The sequence below is a fragment of the Corvus kubaryi genome, unplaced genomic scaffold, assembly GCF_017639235.1.
Source record: "Corvus kubaryi isolate FWS band 111438036 unplaced genomic scaffold, C.kubaryi_AGA036_p1.0 37391, whole genome shotgun sequence".
Taxonomy (NCBI): domain Eukaryota; kingdom Metazoa; phylum Chordata; class Aves; order Passeriformes; family Corvidae; genus Corvus; species Corvus kubaryi.
The window spans coordinates 1,312,540-1,334,297 of NW_024581130.1; the positions used below are offsets into that span (position 1 = coordinate 1,312,540).

At 39.5% G+C, this 21,758-nt stretch overlaps 1 protein-coding gene across 6 annotated transcripts in view; it reads left to right on the top strand.

Annotated features, from left to right (window-relative positions):
- The window catches only part of NRIP1 (nuclear receptor interacting protein 1), a 95,170-nt gene that overhangs the window by 61,299 nt on the left and 12,113 nt on the right, over positions 1–21,758 (top strand). For 4 of the 6 annotated variants that reach the window (XM_042037887.1, XM_042037885.1, XM_042037886.1 and 1 more), the window contains one exon: positions 10,856–10,904. The exons of 1 other annotated variant lie outside the window; for it this stretch is intronic. The gene's annotated coding sequence lies outside the window, so the exon portion shown is untranslated. Of the gene's footprint in view, positions 1–2,124; positions 2,210–10,855; positions 10,905–21,758 lie in introns of those variants that run through there. One more of the 6 variants, XM_042037891.1, reaches the window with a different exon arrangement.

Consider the following 21,758-nt stretch of genomic DNA (forward strand, 5'->3'; position numbering starts at 1 on the left):
AACTTGTGGTGCAGCAAATGTCAAATGGAGTGTACTTACTAGAAAGAGATTGTGCTGGCTCTGAGGTCCTCCTGAGAAAGGAGGAAACTGCATTTGCCAGGATAAAGAGGGCAGATTGGGTGCTACAACTTCTTTCCTCTTTGGGCTGCCTTTTTTTTTTTTTCCTTTCCCTGCACTGTCTGGCTTGTGAGAAGAAAACGACAGAGGGAAACAGGCTCCACACAAGGAAGACACGGATAAGAAAAAACTGATGTGCTCTGTGAAATCTGTATATTCCTGCCCTTGCCTGGGGTGTGCTGTGCCCTTAATATTATGGGAGACCTAAGCTCACCTGCTAGTAATTTCTAATTTACTGTCCTAATTCATCGATTTGTTATCACTAATTGTACTTCATTTACTTCTGTGTAGTTTCCAGTACCTAAAGGGTTGAAAGGTTGCTGTAATTGGCACCCGCAGCTGCTCTTTCTTTTGACAGGGGATAATTTTGCAGCCTATGCTTTGTGTGACAGCTGCCTAATTGGGCATTCTCCCCTTGTAGCAAGCCTGCCTCCTCCAGCCTCCCTGCTGACAAATGGTGGTGGATTATAGATGAGGACACGCTGACCCGTTCGACCTTGCTGAGGCAGCGGGGAGGGGCCTCCTGCTACTTGAGGGAAGCTTTGGGTCATTTAAAGGACAAGGTCATGAGCCAGGTGGGGAAATGACATGGTATCACATGACAATAGCCCGATGACACGGTCAGTATGTCAAGGACAAGCTCATCAGTATTGATTAATGCTGCTTTTTGCTGGTGTCTCTGTGAAGCCACTGATATTTCAAAAATATGTTGCTAATTTGTCCTAGGTAAAGTGCCGGGCGTTATTTTGGGGGTTACTTAGGGGAGCATTTGTGCAGTGCTTTCTTCTCAATACACATCACATGCAAAAGCAGTGTTTTTAAAACCCCACCAATGATAATTTGTAGGGTTCATCTTGATGGTTTTGGTAAAATGTTCATCTGGCTGTACTGGAAGGAAAATGCCAGGAAGGATGCATGACAGGACAGAACTTGATGGGGGGGGGGGAAAATCCCTGCTTTGAAATTTCAGTGTTTCACTTTTCACTCCTTCAAAGGCACATATATGAACCTTTATGAAAACACATGTATCCACGTATGTACAGCTGACTGGAATGTCGGAAAAGCGTTCATTTAAAGAGAACCAAAGAGAAAAGTTAAATATAAATTGGATATTTAAAGAAAAGGTCTTATATCAGCTCAAGAGTGATACAGTTAAGATAATGCCCTGCCTATTTTAAGAACTAAAACAGTATCCAACTATGCCAGGCAATAAAAACCTGCTAAGTGGGTTTTCGAAAACGTTGTGAATACAAGTGACAATGTTTTGAGAGCATCTTCATGTTGCATTTCTATGCTAATAAACTTCAAGGTAAATGAACAGCTTGTTTGACATTTGCTATGTTAGACAATAATAAAATGCTTTCTTCTGGAGTAATTAGACTTGATAGATTGATTATGTTAAGAGGTAAAGATAAATACAATCCGAAAGAGAACTCTCTCGAAGGGGAGTTAGTGCCTGTTTTTGAACTTTGCCGCTGTGGTTCTGGTTTAGCCAATGCCTGGTGCTGCATCTCACACGCGTGTGTGCACAAACCTGCACACACACACACACACAGACACATTCACAAACATGCAGACACGCGTGGTGTGCACGGAGTTCTGAGGAGCCGGGAGAGGAGTGTTCACCTCTGAGCCCAGTTCCCTTCTCCGAGAGATCTGATTTGCTGTGGGAAGCTGTTGTGTCTGAACCTCGTCAGTTCACAGGGATGTAATTTTACTCCCCCGAGGTAAAAAGCCGTCAGTGGTAAAGTGTGATAAATTAGTTCACTCAAGTAGATGCGCGTGCGTGCGTGTGTGTTTAATTCTGACCTTGCTGTGCGTGTGTTGAGCTGCTCTCGGTGCCCGAGTCAAGCCTGGTGGAGGTTTAATCCTGTGCCCTTGTACACGTATACTTGATTAGTAGTTGTGGTTATCTCAGCAGAAGACATTCTGCCCTCCTCCTTGTATTGGTCGGGACCCAGGCATTGGGGAGTCAAGTCGAAGGAGAAAGAAAAGAGATTTTGCATTAGTATTCTATGAAAGCCTTACTGTCTGCAGAACAAATTGATTGCTACAGTGTACCTGTGCTTGGCACCACTGCTGTGAAAGAAAGGTATGGTTGTAATCTGTTTTATTGTATTACATATTGTGACACTCCAGGAATGTTTAACATTCGGCTCTTCTATGACACACGCTAGCAGTCTGAGGAAAGAAAAATACGTGAATGAATGAAAAGTGTGCGAGGCTGTCGTATCGGCAGCTTTGTTTACTACAGCGAACTAAGTAGCCCCTGCTAATGAGACAAATTTATGTGCCAATGGCAACGTAAGGGGAAGATTAACTGAATTCTCTGTATTATATTCAGTTACATCAGTGTCAGTAGTTGCTACGTACCTACACAGATAAAATTCTAATTAATGTTTTAAGGGGGTTTCGATTTAGCTTTTAGCAAGATGATAAATATGAAATATACTTGAACATGGATGTGTTTACCTCTTTAAATGCGAAACTGTGGTGTTTTTTCCTAGTTACCAATCTGCTGTGCTGGTCCTACGTGTTTGTGAGGGGGGTATGTGAGGGGGTGAGGGGAGGTATAAAAACCTGCAAATCTTAGATGTGATGCTGTGATAAACGGCACGAGAACAAAGCTGAGGAAAAGCCTTACAGGATTTGAGTCTTCATATCTCACACACACACACCCCCACCACCACCCCTCTTAGTAATGCATAAATATGCACCCTTATTTTAGTGGGAAATCTAGGGCTCTTCGTTTCCTTAACCCAGTTGCAGACTTTACATAGTTGATTCTCTGGTTTTACAGATGCTCAGCTGATGTCAGTTGTGTGGGAAGTATGAAGCACTCCATTAATAAAACTCAGGCTGTTTCACAGAGGGCTGTGCTTAGTGCTTCATTCTTGGCATCACTGAAATTGTGGTGGTGATTATTTGGATGTTTGGTTGTGGTCACTCCAAAACATCTGAAGTATCTGCTCTTGTCATGCAGACATTCCTGACTAATTAAGTTTAGGACAGGTGGCAGACTCCTCCTGGGCATTTAAATCTGCGTGTAAACCTAATCTAATAACTTGATGAGAAAATGAAAATCCATCTTTCCTGGTGTGTTATCACCACACACAAGCCACAGAGGTATTTGTGAAATCCTCTCTCTGCTCTTTGTCCTGGCAGGTGACAAGTAAATGAGTTGCTTTAAGGAAATGAGGGACTTGGAAAATGCTCACTGCTGAGCAGCAGTCATGCACTGTAATAGTTACTTCTGTCATATGGCCTTGCTGACTTAAGATTAACACTTTATGGATGCGGGGTATATTTATATGGGTGTACCCTTGAGCTTACATTTTACACCTTTCAAGGAGTGTGAATACAGCCTTATACATGCAAGTTGTTGATCTTCGAGATCCTTAGGCAGCTAAGAAAATTTCTAAGAACTCCAGTTCAGGAGGCTTTGTGATGTGACTGTTTGAACTCTAATATGATGACTTTAGTTGCAAATAATTAGTCAAAACTTACTTGTTCAAACCAAATATTTTGTGAGTAAGCTATTCTTCCCCCTGAATTACTTTTTCTTTTTTTCAACATAAACACATGTTGTAACAAAACCAGAAGTTGTTAAAAACAGTTGCACAATTTACACAGCAGATGGGAGGATCCAGGGACTTCACCATATTTAACCAGGTTTTGGAAGTGAATTTCAGTAATGCTATAGAAATGGTTAATTCTTACCTCAAATTCTGTATTCATTTTTTGTAGATTTTAACCAGTTAGTGACAGGAGGTTGAGTTCTGAAGAAAGTGTTAGGTAAATACAGGGTGTTAATGCATTTCAATGCAATTAACTTTTGTTCATAAATAATTCAACCTATGACTTTAAATAAATGATCAGAGGAAAAGAAAATGAATGACATGTGATTAAATCCAAGTTCTTGAAAACATTTTACCAGTCAAGAATCCTGTGACTGCCTTGGGTCTTCTTATAATTCCTCTGTAGAAAAAAGCCAGTTTTGAGAGTTGTTGTGGGTTTTGCTTAGTTTTGTTTTTTGTCAATTCTCAGCGTATCATTAGAGATATGAGGTAGACTCTGCAGATCATAGTTAAAAGAAGACTGATGATGTGTTATTTTTCATTTTGTCTTGATTTTCTTAGTGCCGTGAAATATACCAGCTTCGGTAGCCCATGATTTTTCCTTGTTTTCTTTTTTTTAATGGAAAGTAGAAGGATGTCTGCCGAATTAAAAATTTTACTGCCAACTTTACTGAATGAGCATGACTGATGACATTAGAATCTTGATGAGAATTTTGGAATACAGCTTGTTCTGGGGTAGACTGCTATATTGTGGATGAGGTGGTGAAGAAGAAACCAAATGAGGAAGAAAACCCAAACACAACCTTACCCAAATAAGTTGGATTTTAAAAACAGTTCTTGCTTATCTTGGAGGTATGCAGTTGATTCCAGTATTGGTTAGCTGTATCACACAGCTTTTCCTCTGGAAATACTTAATCAAGTGTTAAGTAAGAGTTGATGCTTGAGTGTTATTATCAATTTAGGCAGATTTTAGAGGTGAATTCCAGATTAGATCTATTTTTGAAGGGTGGCTGTGCTCTGCTTGAGATTGTGAAATGCTTGTTCCCCATCTCCACCGCTTTTCTTTCTGTTAATGTGCTCTACCATAGTAGAGAGGAAGTGGAGGTGTTGCGTAACTTCAAGTAAATAGATTTTCTGTGCAGATACTGAAGGCAGCCTTAACTCAAGCAGTGCTGCTACTACCAGAATCCTGCTAATGCTAAAGGCAGTTGTGTAATTAACGGCCTTGTGTACTGAACTGAGACTGCTGCGAAACCTCTGGAGGGAATTATTGTGTCTATCGTGTTGGTTAACTTTCCCTGAAAATAAAGTGTGTTGCTGATACTTTGTTGGGGTGACAGGGGAGGATTTTGCAAGGCCTGATGAAACAACTCTGGCATCTTTCTCCTGACCACTGGACAAAGCATCTGCAGCAACAGAGCCAGGTTGAACGGTTGAAATGGAGCTGTTAATAAAAATAAGATTAATTTTGCTTGAGGAGATGAGTGTGGTAAGATCAGAAAATAGAAAGCTGCACTTAAAACTCAGTGTTTTTTAGATGTTTTTGTTGTAAGATCATGTAAAGAATTTGGACCTTGTTTTGATACTAGTGCCTTACCTAGGGCAATGGTGGTAAATGGTCTAGAATAGATGAAAATTATTAGTCATTTTTTGTCTAATCTGTTCTCCTGAAGCCATTTGTAAAACCTTGTTAAAAGTTCCAAAGTTCCAAATACCTTTTTTTTTTTTTTTTTCTTTGTTTGGATCTTTGTTTCTGCAGCATCAGCCGTAGGTGGCACTGACTATTAGCAATTAGAAGTTTTGGATGCCTCCCCTCCTCCCAGACTTAGATGTTTAAGTCACTGGCAACTGCTTGATCCATTTTTCTCTCACTCTGGCAAAGAGTACAGAGTATGGCAGGTATCTGTGAGTTCTACAAATGAATAGGTATAGGAGCCAAGTTATTTACTGAGTTTGGTCAGTTTGGAAACTTCCAGCTTTTGAAGCTAGAATTTGAGTTTGTACAAGCTCATTAGGAAAAATGCTAATATCGATTACTAAGGGGGAGCAAACTCATTTCTGCAGGCTTAGTTCTAGTTACTAGTTACTAGTTACTAGTTAGGAGATTTGCAGAGGAGGCTCAGTCGGGCTTGGTGTAATTCAGGATTCCAGAGGATGGGCACCACCCAGCAGTTCAGCACATGCAAAAAAAAGCTCTGTGTGTGGAGTCACTTGCAGCTGCAGCATCAGTTCCTTCACTGCCCTGCTGCTGGCACAGGCTGCTGCAGTTCTGCCTTTTTGCTGGTGTAACCTGGGATGAATGCACACCCTGTGTCCCTCTGAGCTGCGAGTGTATTACAGCTGAATTAGACTGGTAAAAGGCAGGTTTTAACAGCTTTCAAAAGCAAGGAATTAAAAATGGACCTGTTTGGGAAGGAAGTGCTTATGTATGTGTACAGACATTCATACTTTGCTATGAGAGACCCTTGCTTCAGGGTAAAAAGGACTTCATTGTTCTTGGTTAGGAAAGAGATTGAAACTGGGCAGTAGATCAGAAGAGCGTCTGCTGTGCAGTGGTCTTTGCAGCTCCAATCCATGTTCTTGCCCAGCTCATTAAGACTGCTTCATCATGTTAGATCCCTGAGAAATAGGGAAAGTTTGTGGAATTATATTTTTGTCCATAATGCTATCATTCGTGTTTAGTTCAGTACTGATGGTGATACTTTAGTTCAGTACTGGTGTTTTCTTGGAGGGAACATTGTTTCAGCAGGTATAGTGGAATACCCATATTGACTGTATTTGACTGACACACATCTCCATCTGAGGGTGATGGGAGTGCCAGTAATTTTTCTTATTTTGGAAGAGAAAGGCATTTACTGTAGTGTGCAATTCCTACTCCTTTAGTAGTAAGCACTGTTATTTCCTTAAGTTTAGGGTATCCAATTGTTGTTTTGTTTCACTAGTAGGGGAAAAAAAAAACAAAAATCAAAATGCCCACAAATTGTAGAGAGAGAATATCTTGTAATTCAGCTGAAATTCAGAAAATCTTCATTTGCTATGGATATGGGGCTCACGTGTTACTTGGCAAGTGGCTTAAACTTCTCCTGTCCTCATTGCTGTTCCTCATGTGTAGAGCAGCAATATTCCAAAGCACTGGTGTGATACATCCATGGATGTTCCTAAAGTGTTCTGTTTTGTTCCAAGATGGAATCTCTTTTTTTTTCTTGCAATTTTGACAGTACCCAGTAGCCTCCAACATGGTTTAGACCCACGCAGTGCACGTAATGAGAGGTCCTGGTGAACAACGGAGGAGTGAAATTACTATGATCAGTCTGTAAATAGCAGCAGCCATCTAACATCAGATATTTAGATGTCAGATTGAAATAGGTCTTTGGTAACTGAAATGCCTCTTACTTGTTAGTTTGCTTGTGAGTGGGTTTTTTTTTAATGACCTCAGTTTATGTATTAGAAATATGGAACTTAATTCCGTAGTTCACTCAAATCCAAAATAGTTTGGGATTTTATTTCCATATTCATGTAGTGAACGGCTAAGTCTATGAAAGTCCTTTCTGTTCTTAGGATGTTGCTTATACTCTGCAGCTTGGTGGTGGAGTACATCAAGATTATTTTTTTATTGGTATTATTAAGTTTTTAAATTATGGTTGTATGTTTCATCAAAAAAAAACCCCAATACTTAGTCAACTTCAAACATTTTCTTCTTCTCAGCTTTTCTACCTGTGACTGTCATTTCACCAGAGAAAATAATTTCATGGAAGGGTAGTTCAGATGCATGTTTTGTGTAATTTGCAAGTGTGGACACTTGCACACAGTTACAGCTGACAGAGTACAGTCAACGGTGGAAGAAGTATCTTACCAACAGTTCCCTGCTCCTACGAGAATTTCTTCTGTTCTCCAAGATTTATGAGGTCACAATGTCAAAGGTTTTTGTAGCATTCAGCTAAGCATGATGGAGTGCAAGCCAATTTGAAATCAAAAATGGCTGGATGAGCTTTACTGTTCAAAAATTAAACTCATAATCAAATTTGCCAATTAAACAAAAATAAATGTTAAACAAGAGAGATTTTAGTACCTGAAGTGGCAAAGATTGTGCATACATATCCCTATCAAGTAGTCTGGGTTTTCTGGATGTGTATTAGAAAGACTGTCATAAACACTATTAGATTTCTTGTGATCATTATGTGTGAGGAACATGGATCATGCTTGATCTTAAAAAATACGCATTTGCTTTAAGTAAAGTAATTAAAGTGAAATACAAGAATTCATGGAAAAACTTGAGAAAGATGTTTTCAGATACATTAGCAAAAAGGAGCTTGTTGTTACTCCATGTTCTTGAATCATCTACATCTTGCCAAGCAGCTAGCAAAAATAAGTTGCATTCGGTGCATGCTTTGTATCTTATATGTAGAAGTGAATTGCAAGAGCAGTTTAAGTCTGTTAATTTTCATTTTGGAATCTTAGTCCCCATTCCCTGATATAAGTGGAGCTTTTGGTCCTGAGTGGTGATGGATAGACAGTAATTTACTGGTTTTTCACCTTCTTTCCCTCCCATCTGTTTTTCAGCAACAGATTAGAGTCAAGATGTTTTAGATCTTCCAATCCTTCCTCTTGTTCCATTGGTCAAAATCACAGTAAAAATATTGTAAACTCCTGAAAATTTTGGACTTTCCATCCGTATGCATTGTGACAATGCTTACTGCAGTTCAGTGGAAATGCTTCCTACAACATAGTGGACAAATACAGCTGGTGTTTTAGGGACCATGCTACCTAGAATTTCACCTCCGGCCTTATATTTTAGCGAAGCAAGTTGATTATAATGTTTTACAGCGTGCAGTATCTGACATCATCTCGTTTCTGCTCTTCTGTTTTTTACTGTTCAGGACTTCATGCTGGTGGGGCAGTGTCCTAGGCAGCTTGAATAGCCTCACTATCTTCTCCTGGTATTGATGCTTTTCATCCTCCTTATACATACTTTTTCCCTACAGTCCTTCCTTTTCTGCTTCGTTATCTCTCCGTCTCATCGAAGTTTGTAAGCACTTTGCGGTCATCGTCTGAATTTACATGAATATAAAACATTTTACAATAGTAATTACGCCAAATATCAAGCACAGACAGACTTGCTCTCATAAAGCTGGCAGCATATAAAGAAGACAAGTGGAATTTGCATCCTGGTTGGTTATTCTTGGTCACCCAAACTGTTCCCTTCCAAAGTGCTACAAGCAAGCTCTGGTTTACATGATTTAGGAGAGAGATACCGAAGCGACTTTGGAAGTGAGGGTTATGTTTTGTTTGCAGTAAAACAGAATTCAGATGTAGACCCAGTAAATCAAACCCCTCTGGTTTGAGGAGGAGAAATTATGTTCAAAAAAAATGGAGAACTTGCAGTATTAAGTCTGCTGTTTGGGCTCGGAAGGTTATTTCATTAAGGCAGCTGAGAAACAGAAAGCTTCCTTTGTTTCATCAAAGGAGGTCTGGGTTTATGCTTAGCTGGTCTGTGGGACAGGTGCTCTCTCAGCCTTCACCTTGCTCCTCAGAAGTTTCCTCATCGATGTCATCATTTGTTGTCATGATTAAGTGAATAGCTGTGGTCTCTCTGAAAAGAAGTATCTCCTTTCTTTCCTAGGAGCAGTATTTTTTCATTCTCTGGTCTTCTGTGCCTCTGTCCCCTCTGAAGTGAAAGCAGATTGCATCAGGGTAGGGATATTGTCATTGTACCAGCTGGAGAAGTGAAAGAGCTTTCACTAGTTTTTTGAAAGTAGCAGCTCAAGAGAAGGGGGAGCCCTTTGATGCTATATTTTAGCCCTTCTACATTATATTTTAGGTCTTTTGTACCCCTTTCTCCCTATCATTAATCTTTGTGTTCTGTTGATCTTTTAGTGTATATCATTCTTTCCTTCCCTTCCAATCATATGTAGTAAAAGAAAGGTATTGGGTGAAAACTGTGTTACTACAGCAGCACATATTTGTTGTACTGCAAAACCAATAAATGCATTTTTTCTTCTGTAAGAGGAAAAGAAAACATACTTATTTTGGAGGCCAGTGTTGCTCTAGGGCTTCATTTAATTGCTGTCCAGCTGAACTTGTCAGCATCTCACAGGTGCAGATGTATTTGTTTTAAACTTCATATAGTCTGTGATGAGAGAAAGGGAACAAACAAGTCTGTGAGGAAAGGCAAGCAACATACATCGTTTGTGTTTTGGCTTGTGGTCTTGCAGGAGGTATTTTGGTGGATTTGGATTAATTTTGGTCTGGTAATTTACTGTGGAGGAGAGGAAGAAAGAGCCTCCAGAGTGTAGATGATCTTCGCCTGGGGAGCAGTGCAGAAGCATAATGGAATTTCCTGTGTGAGAGGTGCCTGAGTATTGCAGCAAAAATGAATGTTTGTGGAAACAAAAGGGTAAGGAAAAAGGACACAATAAGTGGTTAGGTTATGTGGATAGAAATGAAAGTTATTAATGTCCATAGAACTCAGATGAGAAATTTTAAACTTAATCTAGTGCAAGAGAAAAACAATTGAAAAGTTGAAGTAAAGGGTTATATGAACAGAGTGTCTTCAGGGGAAAGATTACAATAACAGCTGTGTTTTGTGTAGTGTGGAATGGTCTTTGGATGTCATTAACGTTACACGAGTGTGGGTTGTGGAAGTGGGGAGCTGAGGGACGACTGAATGAGAATAATGATGATAATAGCAGAAGAAAATGAGTAAGATTTTAGAGAAGCAGAATGCAATGCCAAGGGTGTGTTGCGTGTTCTTGGTTTCTTTTTGGTTGTTTGTTTGGGGCTTTTTTTAGTCATGGTGGGTAAACGGATAGTGGGAGTGTTAGAATAAAGATAATCTCCTGATGACAGCATTTTTTCACAAAGTGGGTAGTATTAACCAGGCAAGGAGACCTATCCCCTCTCTCCTGGCAGGTTACCTTTACCACCTTGCTCAGCTCAGTGTCATTTGTCAAGCTCTGATACTCTCACAAATCGACCACAAGTATAACCAACTTTGGGGGGAAACTTAATTTTAGCTTTGAAACCTCATTAAGAAGTAAGACAGGCTCCCTTTCATGAGCTAACACTGAATTAACAGAATGAGTTTCCTGTTACTGTAGAAATATAATTATTTTCCACCGTGAGTTTCTGCATCCTGATTATAATATATTTATTTTTGGCAGGGAGGAGTGAAAAGCAGATTCACAAAGATCCTGCATTGACACTTGAAAGGTATGAGTTTCTGCTATGAACTTGAAAAGTTTATTAACCTGTATTTTTTCTCACCCGGGTCATGGGGTGGTAACTTTGTCTCATTCACAGTAGCTTTGGTCCTTACCCCTCTTACGAATCCCTAGTCAGAAGATGGTTCATTTCACATCCCTGTATAGTCCTGATCTCGTTCTCCTGAGATTGCTGTCTAGGGTGCCAAGGTAACAATCTGCCGAGTTTCCTGAGAGGCTGAAGACATGTTCACTTGCCCACCAGAACTTCTGGCTTTTTCTCAACAGATGGATTTTAAATTGCATGCTTTTAAGAGCATGTAGTCCGTTGAGAAGATGTTTTGGGTTGTGGGTTTTTTATGGGCTTTTCTCCCCTCTGGTATTGCTTTGTTGTCCTCTTTGGCTTGTACCTCCCTTTCCAGTATGATTTGCTTCAGCATTTATTTGGTATTTGGGAGTTGTTTGTTGTTCTGTAAGATTCTGCAGATACTCACAAGTCTTAACTGCTGTTGAATGCAATCACATGAATGTGTTCAGTGCAGTTCTTTTGGTCTCACTCACTGATGAAACTGAGCAACAGAATTTGAACAAAACCATTCTTCTTTAGCAAGATTATGTGTAGACTGAAAAAGAGAAGAAACCAAAAAAATGTGGTTTAGTAATAATGTAGGCAGTCAATGAAACTTCTTCAGGTTATTGACAAGGCCTTACTATGTATTGATTTAGAAAACACTGGAGTTACTTATTGATGTTACATTGAACTGGGAAATGACTCTTCCAGTTACATCAAGGAAAGATGGCTTTATATAACACAAAGGACATGGTTTGTGACCTGTCAGCCATGCTCAAATCTCTGTTATGGCAGGGGAAGCTGGAAATATTACGTACCCCGACCAGCTGAATCTATAGAGCTGTGGTTATAGATAATAACTATCAGATAATTACTTTATACTACGTCATACATGGTTTGAGATACTGTGGTGCAGTTTTGCTTGTTTATTTGCTAGATTCTTGACTTTAGTTCTTTTTTTATGACAATTTCCCCCACTCACCGTAATCATTAAGTGAATAGATTAAAACTATAATTTTGAGATATTCCCCCCAAAGCTGAGACAAGATTTACAGAAAGAAGTTCACCACCTACCTGCCACTGCCTTTCATTGTTACCAATTTTATTAGATGATGAATTGATATCAAATTCCAGTGTATGGGAAACCAAATCACCTGCAGTGGTTGCTGTTTGTTAAACAGCTTGAGGAATGGTAACGCTGGAATAACTGATGTTGCACATCTCAAAAATCCTATGCTGTGTCCTGAATGGTAGAATATTGAAATTTTAAATGTAAACTAGTTTGCTTTTAGTAGTCCTGATGCTTAAACTGATGATGTGTTACTGGGTTTTAGCATTGTAGATACCCATCTGTCCTATGGATACATCTGCAACTTTAATATGCCGTTCTCATGCACTCATCTGCATGTGTGCATAACCTTGCCATTATTTCATTGCCCTGTAAAATTCATAGGTCTACTTATGTAAGGGAAAATAAATAAGTAAAAAGAAAGTACAACATTCAAGGACTTACTACTACACTATTCATCGATATGGTATTTTAAGATTTTTAAAAACTTAATTTGACATTTCACACATGTAAATATGACCACAGACAATATTTTTTCTAAAAAATAAGTAAAAATTGTACCTTTACAGAATTGGGCATTGACAACCTTCCAGTTCTTCAACATAATCCATTGTTGTGGACTAGACTACTAAATTGACCAGAAGTACTTTGTGCTAGCTGTCATATTTATTGTCATTGCTGCAGTGGCTGGTTGTTTACTGCAGTTTGTCATTACCCCCTCTTAAAAGACAGCACTCTTGAAATGCTTTACATTTGGATCACTGTGTGGAAAGATGCCTGTTCCAGCTCTCCAAAGAGGAATGGATAAGGACTGGATTTCAGATACTGTCTACATGGTGTCACAGCCAAAACCACCACTGGCTGCTGATAGCAGCCTGCCACATCCCTGCTGCTTGAAGAGTGGGTGATTTGATCCAAAGTTCAGAACAAGCAGAACTTGCTTCTATAGCTTATGTATGTAAAGAGTCTGAGCTTGTATTTAACGGGAAGAAACCCAAACCCACAACTGCTGCTGACTTGTTTTATCAAAGGTTTGGTCATGAAGATTGAAGAGGGTATTTATAGTATAAGCTTGAGAGAAGACTTGCCGTGACACGGAATGAACAGTTATTCACTGTAATACAGCTGAATTAAAGCAAAGGCTTTTTCACACATTTGAGTTTCCATGTTTGTAAACTTAAAAAAGGTGCATGACTCCAAATGTACTTGCTTTAGGCTTTCACATGTTGGGTAGCTGTACTGCTAATAAGCTGATGTGTTTCCTAGAATGTTTTTGGTTGTGATATGTCCTGTATACACGTTTTCATGTGTGTTTGGTTCTCAGAGTAAGCTGCTGATTTGTTTGTGGATAACAAAGGAAATTCTGTTGGTTTGTTGTAATCATTGCCTGATTTACATTTTTTTTATTTTTCCCTTCCTAGCTCTTCATTGCAGTAAGAAGCGTTATCAGCTTTTCACAAAGTAGGAAGGATAGAAATTCCACCTAGGAAAAAAAAACAACAACAACTAACCAACCTCCCCTTTTCTCCCATTTTGCTGGAAGGACTTAGAAAAGGAGGACTAAGGAAGACCAGAATTGCATTGCCCTGAGGTCTACAACTTAACTCAATTTGATCTTAAACCAGTGACTGTTTTAAGATCTGATGAATCACTATCAGAGTTAAAAGCACCTATACCACAGTGCTGAGAAGCTGACATCCCAGGCTTCAGGGGTGATTTGTGTCTGGCCCTAGTAGCTCAGGCAATACTATAGCTTAAAAGGGTGACAACCTAATTCTTGTGAAGGATGTTTTCAAAAAGGAGACAAGTTTTTAAACCTTTTTTAAACCTTTTTTTTCCCCATCTTTTTTTCATTTGAGGCCTTTTTGTTAGTAGCTGAGACAACCCAGTCTTACAGGCAGAGAGCTGCAAATGTACTACCTCTACAAAAATGGAGGAAAATCAGTAAACAAATGTTAAATAGCTGAAACAAGATGCAGAGGGTGTGTGATGGCCTGAAGGTTTTACTGGCAGTGTCCAAGATGCCCACATATGAGTGAGCTATGCAGGTCACCCCAAATGGGTTCCAATAAAAGCTTTAATACTAACACAAACAGTCCTATTTATAGACATATCCGTCTGTCTAAAGATAAACTGCTCCCAGTCATGTCTAGACTAACATCAGAGCAGTGCTGGTGTTGAAAGTGGGGGTTAAGAATTAAGAGTACAAGCCACACTATTCTTTAAATTACTACTTATTACAATGAGCATGTAAACTTTGTGGCAGCAGTGCAGCTTTGAATGCCATGTGACATTGTGTCACCCAAGACACCTCTTGTTCATCTTCAGGCATCAGAGGGGTACATGTGGTAGACGTGACCTGTAAAGCTAAATACTCTCCTGCGTGTGTCCAAAGCTTTGAGAATGCGTCGATGGGTGGATAGATCAGTAAATGACTTTCATTGCTAACTATTTTCAGCAGCTGGGTTTTAATGAGTCTGTCAACTGTTGCTACTGTGTTTAATCTGCTCACTTACTCAGCATTCAACATTAGAGAAGCTTTCTAGGAGGTAAATGTTGTCCTGATTACAGAAGAGGTTAGTTTGATTGTGTTCTGCACAGACCTTGTATTGTTCTTTTTGTTGTTGTTGTTCATTGAGAAATATATGCTGTGCACACAGATAATTAGTGTAAATAAGCAAGTGTTGTGCTTGGAAGTGCACATTCAAATATACGATTGTTATATTAAGATAAGTATCTTGGACTGCACCAAGTTAAAACCCAAGGTCCTGACTCTGGTCTTGCCGTGTGTTTGAGTGGGTTTTCCTTTTAGATTTGTGGTTTATATATATTAGCAATGGCTGAATAGAGTGAAAAAGATGGCAAAAAGTCTTTCCCTTCCTTTTCATTTAACATAAGAGCTTTTCCTTAGTTTATTTGCTATGCTGCCTAACAGTTCTTATCAAAATAAGGACAGAGCAGCTGCTCTTAAGGGTAGGGAATACTTAAAACATGTAATGTACCAGTGTGAAGAAAATGTAGGGTAGTGGTATTTCTGGTAAGTGTACTAAAAAAAAGATACATCCAGGAGCTTTGATCAAATGCCAGCTCTGACATCAGTCCTCTCTGTAATCTTTCTTGCTGATCTGTGACCTTGACCTTGTGTTTGTGTTTGTATGTCAAATCTATTTTAGGGATGGACAAACTAAGTTCAGTTTAAAAGGATTTATACTCCAGTTTCACAGGATACCTTAGTAAAATATAAAATTAAAATATTTGGATCAGTTAAATTTTCAGTCATCTTTTAAGATTTCAGTGTGTTTGAAGATACTGACTTTTTGTTGTTGTTGTTCTTTTAGTTCTGTTTAGGAGGTGGCTCTTACAAACATGTCTTTAGGTCACCAATAAACTCTCCTAAATTCAGCACAGGCGTTCTGCCTGGAGGTGGGGTTTTCTTTTCAATCACCTCAGCAGTGGCTGTGCTTTTGTGTGGCATTAAGTGAGGTTCAGCAGTGAAAGTAGTCCCTGCTCTTTGTCCTTCCTCACGCCATTTGTAATCCCGCATTCCCACATGGAGAACTGCAGAACAGATGCTTGGCAGGGTCTTTGGGGTTTCTTTGGACTGTGACGAGGTCCTTAGTCTGGCTTGCCTTGTAGGAGCTCTGTGCCACACGACTTCAGCAGGTTCTTGAGCACAGCCCTTACTTTAAACATGTGCAAACAGGGCAGCAGAGTTGGTTGGTATAACACCAGCACTTTGGGCTTCGTAAAGCCTTAGTGAGGCTGTTGTTTTCACAGGCACTGTGAAATAGGATCCCAAATTAGCTAATACTTATATGCAAGTATGGAGTAATCGATTTATTTTTAATAGGTCTTTTATTTCTGGGGTGGTGGTGTTTTATGTAGAAAATCACATGCTTTCTTCAAAAGTCGGTCACACATCTATGTTGCTTTGTTTTATACAGTTTTTAATTTGGCATAAGCACCTGTTTCAACTCTCCTGACAGTAATGGAACAAGCAGTAATAATAAGTAGCTTTTTTTTTTTCTGCTCTTGCAATTATTTTCTTCATGAAGAACTCATTAAAAACAGATACAGAAGGTTTCCTTTCCACAACTTTGTGATGGCATATTATCTTCTTAAAATGCATGGCACCTTTATCAACATAAATTTTGAGAAATTATTTCAAAGTGTATATCCTTACAGTGAGGGATAGTTAAACACTTCCCCTTGCCAGCTATCCATTGTTTTTACCACGCCTTTGTGGCAGTAAATACCTCTTTCTCTGGTTTTGAGTTAAGTTGGTATTTTAATTGTTCCGATTTGGCTCGTAGCTAGGAGTGGGTTGCAGTCCTGTTCTTTATGTGTGAGGGTCAGATGATCATCTCTGTATTCATCTATATGACTTAAAGTCCTTTCAGTATTTTACTTAGGGATTTACGTTATGAATGTTTTTAGATTAACTCTCGCATAGTGATAAGGTAAGGACTCTGTCCTTTTGTCTTTATAGGATGTTATGAGCTTCTCTCAAGGTTTCACTGAAGTTGATTCTTATGTTTTATCTTGAATTTCACTTGGTTTTATTGCTGTTCTGGAGAGGAAAAAAATTATAATTTTTTATTTGAATTGAGCTAGTAGAGACCATCTTGTTAATGTGGATTTTTCCTTTCCCACTTAAATGTAGTTATATGAGCCTTCTCTATGTCCACAACAACCTTTGGAAACATCAACAACAATAAGCTGAAATCTCTTATTACAACAGAAGCTGTGTAGTGTCCTTTCCACAAAAAAAACAAAACAAAACAAAACAAACACAACAAAACAAACCCAAACCGCAAATCTCTGGGCTTCTAACATGGATTTATGGGGCTTTTACATACAGTTGGATGCTGTGACTGTGATCCTGTATTTCACTTTGCCTGGAATTACTGTGTGTTTGTGTTCAGTTAGCTGAAGCCTGTTCTGTTGGGAAGTCTACAAAGTGGCTTTCATTCATAACCGTGAGATGCCTGGTCCCAAGTGAAACACAGCCATTACTGTCAGTAAAATACTGGGCATTACTCTTTAGTCCTTTTGTTGCACTTTGACATCTGAAACCAGTGCTTGGTTAAAATAACATAAAACGACTTAAAGTATGCCAAACCACCTAACATACAGTTATTCCAAGAAATACACAGCTTTAGTGCACTGCTATCAATAAATGCCTGTATCTTTAGATCCCTCCAACAAGCAGAAGGTCAGAGTTGTGTGGAAATGCATTATCTGCATGCATTGATCATAACTCAGAAGCATGATTGCCCAGGAGAGGACATTGATTTCTTCACTGTATATTAATCAAGTTTCATTCTTGGGGAGTTGACGTAGAGTTAAATGCATAATCAGTGATTTGGTTTTGTAGGTGTCAGAGGGAATGAAATCTGGTTGAGTTTCCTTTTAATTGCTTATTTGTAGGCAAGCGGTTTACCAAAGATTGGAAGATCTGTCCATTCTGTTGCATATTATCTACTCCTCTATTCTGAAAACAAGTCTTTGTATAGATTTCTGTGTGGTTTTTGCTCTTGGTCTCTTGAATAAGAAGACTGAATTAACCGAAAACTTTCTGCTCACTGTATTTCTGAGCTTGGATCACCACCCTTACCCAAGTTAGTTGAGATTTAGTGATACATGCTGTTTCTGGATCCTTGCCCTTAATGGATGTGGGGTGGGGTTGTAACTTCGCTGCAGTATCTTTTAGTTTCTGCCTTTTTTTTCCTCAGTAGCAGAAGACCATTGAGCAGTGACTGACGGGACAGGTTTAGATGTCAAATACTTGATTCCTTCACAGGTGGTGGTTGTAAGCTGAATGTCTGTTCTTCCTCATTCCTTACAATTAGCAAAGACTTGGCAGAGAGTGTGTTTCTAAGTTCATGCCTTGAGTGTTAGCAGATCATGATCAAGAAATGAACTCAAAGATGTCCTTTACAGTACCATTAGAGAACAAAATATAAATATTCCTCCAGTAGTATTTGTAAGCAGAAATATATGTGCATGAGCCTGGGTAAGGAATTGACTGAAATTTCTATGGAACACCAGGTGAATCATGGTTATATGAACAGCATGGGATTTTCTGCATCTAGGAGTGATTATTTCTGTGATGCTCTGTTCTTTTACTTGTTAAAATAAGAAATACTTATTTAAGGTAGGCTGAGCTATTGTTTGAAGAGTGTCACAGCATGAAAAATGGCCACATGTGTTTCGTCTCTGAACTTTGCAGAACTTTCCAGCAGGAGGTTTTGATGTGCAGGCCAGATTTGGATTAAGCTGTATATGGTGCTTAAGTGTACTTATAAACCTTGGAGAGCTGCTACTAAGGCTTTCACAAACTCAGCTTTCATGGCAATTGTCTGCTGCCCGTTTTCCCCTTCCCATGTGCTCTTTTGGGGGTTTCATTGGATTTGGGGTGATGTTGGTTGAGGGATTTTTTTATTTCTCGAGTAGGGTTTTGGTTGGTTGATTTGGGTTTTTGTTACGGCTTTTTTTTTCCTTATTTTCACTTTCTTTCCCCCTCCTGGCAGAGTGCGCAGCCTTGCCTTGCTGCCTCCCCGAGCAGCCCTCTGCGTGGATATGGAAATGTCCCTGACATTTCCACACCTCATTTCAGCACACAGTAGAAATGTTGTGTTCCCCCTTGATATATTACGTACCATCCCAAAGCTCCTCGTTGTGGTATTCTGTGGTCTGAGTGAGTCACAGATTCCCGGACTGGTGAATCCCATGTGAAATCTGAGGAGTGGAGGGACACTTGAGGTGACCGAATCCCCCTTTCCACACCCCAAATGGAATGTTTAGGAACAGCCTCCCCTTTCTTATGTGCCTCTGGTGCTACTGTTAACAAGAACAGTAATTCTGCATTTACATTTTAGTGGTCTTTTAAAAGCTGAAGTAAATAGTCTCTACCACGAGAACACTTGGGATTTTTTTCTTCTCCACTCAGTTGTTGGTAGGCTAACATTTCAGTCCAGTGGTCTGTCAGGTCTTATTCTCAGAGGAAAAACTGTGTCTCGTGCCTGCTGTGCTCTTGGTTCTGCATTCCTGTCAATTTTGTGTGACTTACAGGCTTCTCAGGTATGTGGGGCTTGTGCGCTTTTGTAAAACGGTGGATTTTGCATCTCTTTGAGCTGTTTCATCATCTGTTATGGAATTGGTTTGCTATAGTATTCTTCAAAATCCTATTATTGAAACTGCTAAAATAATCAAAAGGTTTTGATCAGGGCGGTTTGGGTCTGTTCCTTTCTACACACCCCCTCCCACTGCTGCCCCATCCCCACACTGTAGAAAACAACACCTCTCTGTTGTTTAAAACTTAAGGTCAGGTCGGGGCTGGGTCTGGCAGCACACAGCTTAAAAAATCACGGGGGAAAAGGCTTTTCCATTTGTGTGCTTGTGCAGAATTTGGCCGTGGAGCCGTGGCTGTCGCTAATCCTGCATTATCTGAGGGGGTATTTCACAGAGAGAGCGATGCTGCCGTGTGCTCCTTGCCAGCCTGGAGGGAACAGCCCCAACTCAGGATGGGGAATGCCAGCTCTGGTGGGGTTGGAGTCTCTGGAGCCCCCTTCAGAATTCCTGGTAGCAGCAGGAGCTCCTGCTGCTGCTGCAACACGATTCCTCATGAGCCCTCTCCTGACTGAGCTGTCTAAAAGGGATAGGCTATCCCATGTTTAAAATGTCTTTTGGAGTCAGTCAGCAGGCCTACGAGGAGTGAGTAATGTGCCAAGCTCCTGGGAAGAAGCTTATTTTTTCTTTCTCAGACCGATACCCTACAGTTGTAGGAGAGGAGCCTGATTTATTTTATTTAAATTGAATTAGTTGTAAAAAAAGGCTTCTGGATTCCCAAGTTCTTTTGAGTGCAGCCATGGGTAATTCACCCACTTATTGCTGAGTTTTTCTCCCCCATCTGATCATTTTTGCTTTTTGTTTTTTTCTTTTTACTTTTGCCTTTTTCTAAATTACATTTGCAAAGGGAACCTTCAAAATGTCTTGGCTGCCTGTATCAAAACTGTGAAGAGGTCTCAGCTGCTCCATTCATCTCAACAGATTTCTGACACAAAGCATGGATTTTGGAAAGCAAAGCACTCAAATACTTGATTCTCTTAAAGCACGTGCTTAAGTACCATTGAAGTACCTGCTCGTTTGTGCAGCTCTGTGCATTTGGTGTCGGGGTTGTTGATCAGGGCTGTTTCACTGCTCAGAACCTTTGCAAAAAGAGCCAACTAAACACTGAAGTGCTTTTACCACTGCTCTGAAAACATCCTTCCTGCTGAAATCAAAGGTGTGCAAATTGAGCTTAATAGCAAAATAGTTCTGGGACAGCAAGTCTCACTACCCCCACTCATTCTTAGTTCACTGCAAGATTCTGCTGCAATTTCCAGTGCATCTAGGAATTTTTTTTGAGATCCTGATTTCATTGTGCTCTTCAGCATTTTACTGCAGGCAGGCATAAATAATGGGGAATCACTTAAAATCCTGTGTTTTAGGTACTTCTTCAGTGCTGGTGCTGGAGCTGCTGAGCAACACACAGCCTTTAATATATTTATCCTCAATTATCTTTCTGAAGTTTCCATCTATTATTACTCTATCTGGGAAAACAGGGTACAGAGAAGTAAAACCAGAAGTCAGACAGCCTGTCTGCAGCACAGTGAGTAATTGGACCCCTGGATCCCAAGCTGCCACTGTAATCACTGTACTGCATTCCTCAAATCTGTAAGAATTAAAACGACAGTCTGAGCTGTTGGTTGATGTGGTGGGCTGGAGCCTTTACACTTGGGAATATGAGAATGGGAAGGCAGTGAAGCTAGTGGGAGAATTTTTCTGGCTCTTCCAGTAGTAGTTAAGCATTAGAACACCAAATTTATTAAATAACTGGAGATTTTTATTTCACAGACCAGTTTGATTTTAGCTTTACAAATGCATGTTTTGATTGATCTCAACTTAAAAATGGAGCATAAAATTGCTACAGGAGTTTAATCGTCATGAAAAAACTCTGAAATGCAGTTAATAAAAATGTTTTATCTGTGTGAATAAATACTAATCTCAACTTCTATTAATGATTCTAACCATGTGCATGAGTTTGGGTAATCTCTCTTCTAATGAATGTTCATGTGGGCAATCTGCTAGCCATTGCCAGTTTGCTAAATGATTACCTTAATGGTTTCTGTAAGGTTTTTTTCCAGTGATCTTGAATTAAGAGTGCAGAAGAAGACACCTTGATAATACAAAGTTTTTTGAGTTATCCAATAGATTATGTAACCCTCCTACTCAAATAATGCTAGTCTAGTGTTGTTAATTCACTGTGGCTCTCTGTTCCATTTAGCAAAAGGATTTAACTAGAAATACTAGTCTGGGATATTGGAAAAATACAATATGGATGTAATTTTGCTAGTTAAATTGGGAACTGTCTATAATTTCTTAAATAGCAGGAACTGCATATCTATTGGGTGAACTACAAGTCTGCTGTTTGTTTGGAGTCTCCAGTTAGGTTTTGCAGGTGAAGTTTTCATTCATTCAAAGAATTCCTTAAAAATCAAAAACAAATATTCAGGAGCAAAAAGCCATTGGTTCTGTTGTTGTGCTTTAACATACTAGAACCTGTGTTCTCAGATTTCATTATCTTTTGCAGCAGTAATATTTTATGGTAGGCAAAAGATCTTAAAGTTTGTTGCTATTGGTGGATAAATATATTTGTAGTTTGCAAACAAAGAAAAACTTCA